Source organism: Rhinolophus ferrumequinum, chromosome 19 (genome assembly GCF_004115265.2).
Source record: "Rhinolophus ferrumequinum isolate MPI-CBG mRhiFer1 chromosome 19, mRhiFer1_v1.p, whole genome shotgun sequence".
NCBI lineage: Eukaryota > Metazoa > Chordata > Mammalia > Chiroptera > Rhinolophidae > Rhinolophus > Rhinolophus ferrumequinum.
This window is the reverse complement of record NC_046302.1, coordinates 26,609,137-26,621,992: the sequence shown is the minus strand read 5'-3', so window position 1 is coordinate 26,621,992 and position 12,856 is coordinate 26,609,137.

Here is a 12,856-nt window from a genome sequence, read left to right as displayed (position 1 = left end):
TTGCTGATTTAACAATCATACAAAAATCAGGGAAAGTGCTCTTTCACCTGAACTTTTAGGGTGCATAATTACACATTTAAAAAATTATTCAAAAACTAGGTGAAGTAATAAAGAAGACAACGAAATAGCTGTATAATAGAAAAAAACATTCAGAGTTAAGATAAAGTGAATTTTTAAAATATTCGTATATAATAAATGAAATCTAAGCCTAATACTGTTTTTTAGACAGCTATTCTTCTATTATGAAAACCAGAATTGTAGATTCAAGGAAAGTTAATTAAAATCTAGGAAATGTCTGTTAGTCTTAAAATGAATTGCAGTTTGGGGATATTCAAAACTGCCTGTTAAGTTTAATATTTAAAATATTGGGACTATGTGCCTGGCAGTTACATTTTTATGCTGCATATTTCACATTAATGTATTGAATCAATCAGAAAATGGGTAACTGCAACTCAGGTACAATTTGTAAAATAAATGATTATTGCTAATAATTAATGTAGTATAGTAATCCCTATGTTCTTGTATACAGGATCTCGGAAGTGACTACTTCACACAAACACTCGTGTTCCTATTATAATTATTTTAAAACATAAATTTAGGTTTCCCATATAGGAACTTGGAATCGGATACTTTTCACAAACACATTTATGGATTACAATTATTTTTATTTTTTAACATTTTTATTAAAAATATAGCTAACATACAATATTATATTAGTTTCAGGTATACACCACAGTTATTCAACATTCATATACCTAAAGAAGCGATCACCATGATAAGTCGAGCAACCATCTGACACTGTACCATGCTATCACAATATTATTGACTATATTCCCCATGCTGTACATTACATCCCCATGACTTGTTTTATACCTGGAAATTTGAACCTTTTATTCCCCTTTACCTTTCCCCCCTTTTTAAATTTATCAATTACAGTTGACATTCAATGTTATTTTATATTAATTGCAGGTGTACAACATAGTGGTTAGACATTTATCCAACTTAAGAAGCAATTCCCCTGACTAGTCTAGTACCCACCTGGCACTATACATAGTTATTACCATATTATTGACTATATTCCCTGTGCTTTACTTTACATCCCCATGACTATTTTGTAACTATCAGTTTGTACTTCTCCACCTTTTTCACCCTACCTCCAATCCTCTCCCATCTATCAACCTAACAAATCTAGTATCTACCTGACACCATACATAGTTATTACAATATTATTGACTATATTCCTTATGATAAACCCTGCATCCCCTTGATGACTTTGTAACAGCCATCTGTAGTTCTTAATCCTTTCCCCTTTTTTACCCACACCCCCGACTCTCCCCCCTCTGGCAACCATCAAAATGTTTTCTGTATCTATGAATTTATTTCTGTTTTATTTGTTAATTTTGCTCTTAGATTCCACATATAAGCGAAATCACATTACATCTGTCTTTGTCTGACACTCCACTCAGCACAATACCCTCCAGGTTCATCATGCCACCACAGATGGCAAGACCCCATTCCCTTCCCTGGCCGAGCAATATTCCACTATATATATATATATATATGCACAACCTTCTCTATCCAGTCTTTCATCTACAGACACACAGGCTACCTCCCCATCTTGGTCATTGTAAACAATTCTGCAATGGACATATGGGTGCACATGTCCCCTTGAAGTAAGGTTTTGGGTTTGTTCAGATAAATACCCTAAAGTGAGATTACTTGGTCCTTCATTGTCTCTTCTTATAGCCTTTGTTTTAAAGTCTATTTTGTCTGGTGTAACTATTACTACACTCGCTTTTTTTGGTATTTTTTCATTTTCATTTTCATGAAATGTCTTTTCCCATCCCTTTACCTTCAATCTCTGTGTGTCCTTTGATCTGAAGTGAGTCTCTTGTAGGCAGCATATGTAAGGGTTTTGTTTTCTTATCTATTCTATGGATAAGCCCTCCTATGTCTTTTGATTGGAGCATTTAATCCATTTTTTATTAAAAGTAATTGTTGATAGATATGTGACTATTGCCATTCATAATTTTGATCTTTTTTTTTTTTTTTTTCTTTTTCTGTCTTAAAGAAATCCCTTTAACATTCCTTGTAATACTGGTTTGCTGGTGATGAACTCCTTAGCTTTTTCTTGTCTGGGAAACTTTTATCTGTCCTTTGATTCTAAGTGATAGCTCTGCTGGGTAGAGTAACCTTGGTTGTAGGTCCTTGTTTTTCGTCACTTTGAATATTTTGTGCCAATCCCTTTGGCCTGCAAAGCTTCTGTAGAGAAATCAGCTGACAGTCTTATGGGAGCTCTCTTATAAATTACTAGTTGCCTTTCTCTTGCTGCTTTTAGGATTCTCTATTTGTTTTTAACCTTTGCCATTTTAATTATGATGTATCTAGATGTGGGCCTGTTTGGGTTCATCCCGTTTGGGACTCTCTGCACTTCCTGGACTTGTATATTTATTTCCTTTACCAGGGTAGGAAAGTTTTCAGTCATTATTTCTTTAAATAGGTTCTCAATCTCTTGCCTTCTCTCTTCTTCTGGTACCCTTATGATGTGAATGTTTTTACTTTTGATATTGTCCCAGAGGTCTCTTAAACTATCCTCATTTGTTTTGGGTTCTTTTTTCCTTTTGCTGTTCTGATTGGGTTTTATTTGCTACCTTGTCTTCCAAATTGCTGATTCGACCATCTGCTTCTTCTAGTGCATTCTTCATTTCAGTTATTATATTCTTCACTTCTGACTGGTTCTTTTTTATGGCTTCTATGCCCTCGCTATCTCTTTGTTGAAGTTCTCACTAAGTTCCTTGAGCATTCTTATAACCATTGTTTTGAACTCTGTCTCTGGTAGGTTGCTTGCCTCCATTTCGTTTAGTTCTTTTGGTGGATTTTTCTCCTGTTCTTTCATTTGGGACACATTTCTTTGTGTACTCATTTTGACTGCCTCTCTGTGTTTATTCTATGTATTAGGTAGCTTGCTTTTTCTGCCAGTGTTGGCCAGACGTTATGTTGTAGGTGGCCTTATGTAGTAGGGTCCTGTGGGGCCCAGTGGCACAGTCTCCCTGGTCACCTGAGCCAGGTGCTTGTGTGGGTGTGTGTGCCCTCCCTCCACCCTGTTTCCCCGAAAATAAGACCTAGCTGGACAATCAGCTCTTATGCATCTTTTGGAGCAAAAATTAATGTAAGACCCGGTATTATATTATATTATATTATATTATATTATATTATATTATATTATATTATATGACTCTGTCTTATAGCAAAATAAGACTGGGTTTTATATTCATTTTTGCTCCAAAAGACTCATTAGAGTTGATTGTCTGGCAAGGTCTTATTTTCAGGGAAAAACAGTAGTTGAGCCTTGATCACTCTTAGTATGTCAGTGGGTACCAAGAGCTTGGTACCTCAGACTAACTGGCTGTGGGATTTGGTTTGGCCACAGCTTTGGGGCTGCTGTGCAAGAGGCTTATTCCACTGAGTGGCTGTCGTGCAGCAGACCCTGCTCGCTGCGACATTTGTCATGCAAGGTGGCCTGCGGGGTCTCTGCTCCCGCTCCCCACATAAGAACGCAGGATATGGTGAGGCCAAAAAGGAACACCCACGGAGCTATAAATAGGGGAGTCATACCACTATAGTCTCACTGGAGGCTGGTGCCACACGACCTGCCACCTGCCGTCCACTCTTCTACCTGCCAACCGACCAACTCGACTCTCCAATCAGTGCAGCTATGGCAGTTGTATCAGTGGCTAGATAATTGGCTAACTGGTTACAGCTGATGGCCAACTAGCCACAGCTGACGGCCGTCTACTACCCGAGCCAGTACCTTTCCACGTGAGGCTGAGAGCCTGGAAACTGCTCTCTGGGACTCTGTCCCCACAGTGGGATTTATCGCAGCAGGCTCTGGTGCCTGCTGAGACCGCCCTTTTGTGTGTGTCGCTTGTGGGGCTAATTGTTGGTGCTCTGAAGCCAATCTCCAACTATGTTGGTTCTGGGTCCTCTTGGGAAGGGCTTTGGTGCAGACCCAGGTCAGCCACTGCCTGTGACCAGCCAGGGGCTACCTGATAGGAGCTACAAAGCTATACGCAGTTGTGTTGACTATGCTGGGAGGAGGCCATGCTATGAACTGAGGATGGCTGCCACCAGTACGAGGTCTGGAGTAGCTCTGCAAAAAGCCAGGACACTCTGAGGCCTTCTGCCACCTGCCAACTCCCTTAAGGTTCAGCCACTGTAATACCTCGTGCAGTATGCGAGTTGGATGAGGCAAGGTCGCAGGCAGTCACTAGAGTGGGAAGAATTGTGGTCACCAGGTTAATGTAAATTCTGGTTTGGTGGCAGTGCTGAGCCTGGAGTGATTTGGCAAAAGTCTCAGAGTACACTGAGGCCTATCGCTGCCCACGTGGGGCCTGCCTCACTTGGATAGTTTTCCAAATAACAGTGTAATGTGGGTGGGGTTGACTGCTCTGGGAGAAAGTGCCTCTGGTGGTGCGTGAGTTGGGTGGGGCAGGTTCCCTGTGAGTCAGCAGGGTGGAGCAACAGAGCTCCCCAGGCCAATCAGATTTAGATTTGGCCAGAGGGGGAGGGTTCAATACAGGAAAGATGGCGTCTGCCTGTCGGCTGCGCGAAAGTTAACCCCTCACTGGGAAAATGCCAACAGTCCTCCAGTCTTCCCTCCATACCTACACATCTCAGTCTGCCCGCTGCCCCGTGTGTCTCCAAGGCCCCACAAGTCACCGGCCCTCTGCTGGAACCCAAGGTGAGTGCCTGCAAGTGAGTGAGTCCGTGCGTGGGCCATTTAAGAGGATATCTGGGTTTCTTGTAGCTTTCTGGCCCACCCGAACAGTCGGAATCCCCACTGCTTTTCACAGTGAGATGTTGTGGGGGCTCCTCCTCTCTGCCCCCGTACTCTGGCCTGGGGAGCCTTGTGTGGGGATCTGGGGGCTCTCTGGGGGGAACCGAGGTGGCCAAGGTATCCCTCCTGATTCTCAACTGCCACATGCAGGTGTGGGGCCCATTCCATATCTCTACCCCTCCTACCAGTCTCAACGTGGCTTCTTTATATTTTTGTTGTAGGACTTCTGTTTGGCTAGACTTCAGATGGTTCTCCAGGTTGATTGTTCTATAATTTAGTCGTAATTTTAATGTGTTCACGGAAGAACATAGGCAGTGTTTATCTACTCTGCCATCTTGGATCTCTCCTCTCTATAATTATTTTTAAATGTAAGCTTAGATCCACTATTTTCCAACCAAAATTCTTCTCTGAGCTTTAACCCTGGACATCACCACTTACATGTCCTATAGACATTCGAATTCAGCAGTGCTCTTAGCTACCCCACCCTCCCCAACCCTGGTGCTCCTACCAATTTCCTTGTCTTGTACTACCCTTCATCAGAGCCAGCACATGGAGCCCTGTCCCTGACTTCTCCATCACTGTCATTCTCCACATCCAATGAACTGCCATGTCCTGTTGATGCTATCTCCTATCATGTGAATTTGCCTACTTTTCCATTGCTATTCCCAGACTCCAGGCTTCTGTGATGACTAATCTGGTTTACTTCTAAAGTTATCTAATGGGCCTAACTCTCGGACAACCCATCTACAATCCAGTTTCCAAATTACAGCCAGAGTATCCTTCTCAAGTACAAATCTGATCATGTTATTTCTTTGTTTGATACTTCTTTTTCTTTACAGAAAATCTAAACTCCCAGCAGGTTCTTCCTCCTGAGGCTTATTTTAGACTCATTTTCCCCCAAGCCTCAACCTTGTACTCTATGCTGGTTTTCAAAATGATGTTGGGCTTCTTCAATGCATTATGCTTTCTCTCACTTTTGGTTCTTTGTATAAACTCTTTCGTCTACCTGGAATGTATCCTCCCACACACACCTCTAAGACTAGCCTAGTTGTCCTTCAGGATTCCAGTTAGATCTCTTCCCAATGCATTGCCTACTGTGTTGTGTCATATATGCTATGGTGCAGATTGCTGGTCATCCCACAATATCCATTCTCCCCTTCTTTTACACAGTAAAACCCCACATATTTAGTTGGTACATGTCTTGTCAGAATAAGGAACTCTAACGAGTAGATGTGGCCATTTGTCTAAATTCTACCCTATGGCATGTAATTGAAGTGTCACGTGTGACTTCTGGGAAGTGTCCTAAAAGACAGGGAGTATGCCTTCCTTCTTTCTTTTTATCTTTTCTGAAAGCCAAGATGCCTTCAGATTGGATGGCTGAAACTGGAGCAGCCATCTTCAGCTACAAGGTAGAAGCCATGTGTTGAGAATGGAGCAAGAAGTTAGTAGAAGCCCTTGGTCCTAATGGTTGTGGAGTCTACATAGTAGCCTGAGACAGTTTTCCTGGACTTTTGTGAAAAAGAAATAAACTTTAATTTTATTTAAGCCATTGGTGTTTTTACTGAACATAACCCTAACTAACAAAACTGTACAGCCATTGCCAGTAAGGTATGTTTCCTCTAAGTGTAAAGATACTTGAGGGCAGGTGTCTTATTCACCATTATACCTCTAGATCTTAGCACAGGATTATAGGCCAAAATTATAGGCCAAAAATATTTGCTTAAAAATATTTGTTCAATGAGTAGATCAACCTGATATATTTATGGAGGCGGCCTGGTTTTGGTTTGGTGTGCCATGTTTTATTATTTAAACCCATTTTTGAATACAGCAGTTAATTTGGTTGAGTTTAGCATTGCTGTTGTTGACCAATTTCCCCCAAAATTCTCCATCTCCCTTCTTTAAAATCTGGATTTTGACCGGGTTCCCCTCCTCACCCCCAAGGACCCCCGGTTGTGCTTGTCTAGAGAACAGCCACTCTCACTTCCGGGCCCACCTCTTGTCATTGGACAGGTGACAGGCTTCTCTTCAGCTGCAGCTTCTCCCATGCTGCTTGGCTCCAAGTGAGGCCAATCCAGGCCTTTCCTTAAGGCGCCAAAGCACAGCTGACACTAAGCTGTGTCACTGAAACAGGAATTAACTGAAGGCTTGCTGTTAACACAGACTACAGTCTGTTTTCAAAAATGGAATAAAATTGCCCAAATGGCCAAATTCCCTAATTTAAACAAAAGTTTAAAGTCCAGGCTACATTAATTCATTTGTCTCAATGGGTTTCACAGTTTGATTGTGGGGCAACATAGATTCAAACTGCTGTTTATAGACTATTTATATCTTTTATAATGGGTGATAAGCAAACCTGCCCGACCTTCACTGCAGAGGACATGTTATCCTTGTTATCCTCTACACTAGCTTCCAAGGCTGTTCCCTATACACACATCCTGGAAGAGGTTTCTGAAACTAAAGGCCAGGTAATGCTCCGGCTCACAGGACACGCAGAAACGCAAGCGACCCGTGGAGAATTGCCTACCAACACAAGGTGCCATATGTCCCTTGAGGATACTTTTGAACATTGATGAAGCTTTCTTCAGTAATGTTCAGAGTAGCAAAAACTCTTTTAGAATGCATTCCACCTGGAAAATTGTTCTTAGCATGAAATCTTAAAGAAATAAAGGAGGTGTTATATCAAGAAATTGTTAGGATTGCTAGCCAAGAACCAAGGCCTATGGATGATAGCCTTAGAAACCATATTTATACCCCCTAGTGTTACATGATAAGCAGAAAGTCTGTGCTAGACATTTAATTCGTGGTATTATGTCTCAATTGTCTGATGGTAAGCAGAAATTCTTTGCAGGTAAAGGCAATTATTGTGCAGTCTGTCCTCAAATGACTGCTAACACAATTCTAGGGTTCCCAGTATTCACACAAACTTTTCTATTTGGGGAGGCTGACACCTGGTCCAAGACTTGTTATTTCCTTTTTCTTATTCACATTTTGGCTTTGCATGCATTCAAATGTTCTATATTTAGCAGAACTCTTCCCCCATATGAGCTGGTGTAATATTATAGAGGATTTTTTACTCCTGCCAGGTAAAACAGCTTTACATTTAGTTCCTTATTTATGACAGAAATATCACAGCTCTCATATTTTGCAGTATTTTTAATTCTTTCATTTTTATGGAGTATTTTTAATTCTTTAGTTTTTATGTAATGGAATAATATGATAGGAATGGTAAGATTTTAAAAAGAAAGAAAGACAAGCTGACCCTAATTGAACAAATTAAACTCAGAATTTTATGTCAACTTGAACTGTTGTGGCTTTGGGAATTAAAATTCTATGTCCTCCAACTTGTAAATTAGAAAATTGTGTGTGTGTGTGTTTATGTGTGTGCATGTATGTGTGTGATATACACTTTCTAGTTTGTAACGTTAAAATACATCTATGCTTATATTTAGTGATTCATAAAAATAGCTATTTTGAAAATTAGAGTTATTTGCAATGATCAAAACAATGTCCCTATTTAGTTGGAACTGGTGATGTGGTTTTATACAAAAGGAGCCCTCTTTTGTTGATTTAAATTAACTTCAGATTTTCACCTGTTAAATTTTCTTAAAGCACATGACCGTATACCATTGCCATTTTGAATGTTAACATATAAACCCAAGAGTTGCAGGAAGGTGTCTGTTGTCAGGCCAAGACTGGCTGTCCCTCCCAAGGGCCTTCCCAAGGTCATATTTGTCTCAAGCAGTTCACTGCCTTCGAGGGACTATTCCAAAGCCTTGACATCTCAGACATTTGGCTTTGACAGAAATCTAGGAACAGATTCATTACTCGTATAGATGGAGGTCTGAGTGCGCGCATGCACACACACACTGAGATGAATGTAGAATGTATGCCCATTTGTTAATTTACAAAAGTAATAGCACCGACAAAAGGATCAGAATGCTCACGTAGCCAGGTCTGTCCTTTGGCTTGCAGGCAGTCTACAAAGGAAGCCCAATTACAATCCAAATGTTATTTGAAGAGTGTCGAGTCAAAGCAAAGGGAGTTTTTCGGTTTGAATCTTGAATGGCATTGACCTATCTCATTCTCCATGAAGAAGATATATTGCGGCTAGAAAATGTGGGAGTAAACTGTAGATAAAAAATTGTGTCTGAAAAGTTTGCAAATATCCCATCCTCCAATCTAGATAACTCTGGATCAAAGGGCTGGGAACTGATTGTAATTTAGCGAGGGGAAAACCAAATTCTATGAAACCCCGTGACCAGGGAGCCGTGGCCCTCTGAGATCGATACCAGGCAGCACATTGTTACATCATCAGAGGAGCAGTGGAAACTCACCACGGGCTGGTCTTTGTTCCACAGGCCAGAGCAGAGGTGTCCTGTTGGTGGTGGTGGTAGCGTTCAGCAGCTAGCTGTTAGTCCATTTTATTTCTTTGGGTGTGCAGTGGTAACTTCTTCAGGGAGGAACGGACATTTTAAAGAATTGTTTCTCTTTGAGTAGAGCGCAGTCCTCACAAGGAGAGAGCTGCCAAGGAGAACTTTAAAAAGGGAATGACAATGACCCAAAGGAACAGGTGGGAAAAGAGAGATAAGAGAGAATTGGCCAGTAGCGTGGGATGGGGGTGGAAGGACTTGTTACCTCCACTCTCATCCTTTGTCTCTTTCCCCTAATGTCAAGCTCGAGATAGAAGGTGGCATATCCTTCTCCTCTCTGTTTTTCTCTGGTAGCTTCAGATTAGGAATTTACTGTTTCTCTTTCATATCATTTCCGTCCCCCATGCTTTATAGGGTGAAGCGCATTTAACAGAGAAAGACTTTGGGGACTTCAGTGCCTTTTGTGAGACGATGACTAGGGTGGGACTGAAAGAAGAAAATAGTGGCAACAGGATCTGGACTTTAAGAGAAACTGACAAATAAGACCTGGAAGTCTTTGTTAGCATTAACCTGATAGCTCAGCAGTCGGCCAACAGCCCCTTTGTTCTCACTTAGATCCAAGAGGACACTTGGTACTGCCTGAAGTGCTATCACTGTGAAAAAGGATCAGAGAACCAGAAACACAAAGTTAAACTATTGGAAGAGATTGGTAGGAATTAGGCACATTTTCTGACACTGTTTAGTGTCAATGTGGGAGGTGAGGAGAGGCTGTCCAGATGAGCAGGGGTTAGAATATGCTTTTAGACACACATTCTGAGTCTTGATCCCATGTCATTTTTAAATTTATTTTTATTTTTATTGGGGAATATTGGGGAACAGTGTCTTTTTCCAAGACCCATCAACTCCAAGTCAACTTGTTTGTTTCAATCTAATTGTGGAGGGCACAGCTCACTGGACCATGTGGGAAACGAACCGCCGACCTTTGTGTTATGAGCACGGCACTCTAACCACTGACCCAACCGGCCACCCACCGGCAGCTCAGCTCCAAGATCAACCCCTTGTTTCTCACTGTTCCAATTGGGAATCGAACTGGCACCCTTGGTGTTATGAGCCCTGTGCTCCAACCACTGAGCCAACCGGCTGCCCCCACATGTATCTTTTAAAATCCTCATGCCATTTTCCAAGTAGATTTCCCAGTGAAAATATATATTTCTCACTGTGAATGTGAAATTGGCTTTCTGTATAAAATTCGTTGTATTTGAGCCTGGATGTTGTGACCCAACAATGTGGTGACCCAGTTTTCCCTGGGCTCGGTCACCCCAGGATTTAAGGACATTGAGATTCCAGAATTGCAGAGTGAAATCCAAAGTCTGGACTATTTCTGAGTCATTCTGAGATCATTCTTGACCTCCTGTTTCCTCACGATTTCAAGATAGAAAAACACTGAAAAAAAAATATTTAAAAAATGGTCACATGTAATACAATGTGATTTGATGTTATAGGCTTCTATTGCTTTTATATAATAAATATTTCCATTTAAATGAGATAATATTTGTTGTGCAAACATTTCAAAGATGAAAAGTTTTTATTTCTGATTTGATCTGCAATTGGCAGCCTCCTGCATTTCTCTGCCTTGGTCTTTTTTTAAGGAATTAGGGACACACACACGCACATACACACATCTGGGAGTGGGAGATCATGAAGAAAATTATAAATCCATGCAAAAACCACTTAAATAAAAGGACTTTTTTAAAATTAAACTGAACTGTAAATTTAATATATAGACTCGATTTCTCTATTTGGATATTTTAAAAGAGACTGTTATAGTCACAGTGTAATAAGAGATGACACTTTCAGACCCTGCACAGGTTGGTTTTTTAACCTCCTGAGAATCACCACAATGGAATCAACACAATCCAAGGTTGGCTTTCTGTTTTATAGAGTTAGCAACTTGGTTATGAATGCCCTGTAGATATTTAGTCTCTAGTGGAAATAATTCATGTTATTCAAATTCACAAGAGTAATAAATTACTAATTCATTATTTTTCAAGTGGGGTGTTCTTTCCTAGTGCTATTAATAGTCAAGACCACTATGCAGTAACAAATCATCCCAAATTTTTATGGCTTAATTAAAGCAACAATAATCAGTTAGTTGTTATTGCTCACAATTATCAGGATTTCAGATAATGCAGAGGGGATGGCTCATCTCTGCTTCCCTCTGGCTGGTACCTTAGCTGAATGATTGAAGGCTGGGAGCTAGACTCACTGAAGGCTCAGTCTCTCACAGGTCTGGTGGTTAATCCTAGGTGTGATACCTTAGCTGGGCTGTTGGCTGCAATATCTATATGAGACTTTTGCCTTTGACTCGGGCTTCCTCACAATATAGTGGTCAAAGAATTTCAAAACCACCACACTGGGCATCTATCTGAATTATTAGAAGTATTCAGATCTACTGATCCCAGACCTGTGCTTCCTATCTTACCAGGATGACTTTCTGTTGGTCCCTGGGACCAGCCCCTATTCCGCCTAACTGAAAAAGGGACCAGTCACAGAATCTGAGCACCAATCCAACCTGTGGGATCTGGGGGCCCCTTGCATCTTCTGTCGCAGGATGGAGCAAATCTCCATGTGGAGAAGACCATGATTAGTTCAAACTGTGAATTTTATTGCTTGTAGTTGTCAGGACCCTTCTTTCCATCAGCCTGGGACAGCTGTCAGGGTTACCTGGAGGAGTCTGAGAACTGTCTGGCATGCAGAATCTTCTGGCACCCAGAAGCTTAGATTATATTCATAGGAAGACGCCTTTAGCATGAGAGGTGACAAAGCTTTATTCAAAGCTCATCCCAGAGATGGACAGAAGACATGAAAACCAGGATTTTTATTTTTTTTATTTCTTATGAGTGTGTGTCCTTTCTGGGTTATTACCTTCTTTCTGACCAAGCATCATCTATGTCACCAGGCAAATCATATGAATTTTGGTGTTTCAAGCAATGCCATGTTCCAAAATTTTATATAAGTGGCGAGCATTTGGCTGGGATTGAGGATTTTGCTTCTATTAGAACGTGGTAAAACTCAACAGATGTAGCAGAATTATTTTAAAGCAATTAGCTGGGACAGCAAAATCTACAAAAGGATAGTCATTATGCAAATACAGGGCCATTAAATGCCAGGCTTCCTAATATAGATAAAGTCAGAACCTGCCGTTAGACCCAAAGGAAAGGAGAATAGATGCATAATGTTTTCTTTCAGCAAAATTCACCCCATTCTGACGGAGCTGTCCCCATTAAATCAGGCTAACAGATTTTGCTTAACAGCAAGAACCAGCAGATGATTTCTGATGTAAATGGTGTTCATCTCACATTCAGGTTTGGTTTCCTTTTAGTATCTCCCATCTCAATGTTGAAGGTTTTTTTCCCTAAATTTTCAGGATCATGGAGACTCAAGCAAATAAGCAAGGAAAATAATCTATTAAAAATGTAATCCATTTCCCACCCATTTTGCACCTCATGAGTTTAATGTGGGTTTGCAGAGACAAAGTGTATTTCCTTTCACCACCTGAAAATACAGACTGGGAGAAAGAGCTGTTGTTCCTCTTTCTCCTCCCAATTTTCTCTTCCCAGGACCCATTCAGGTTAGTGTCAACTTGCCT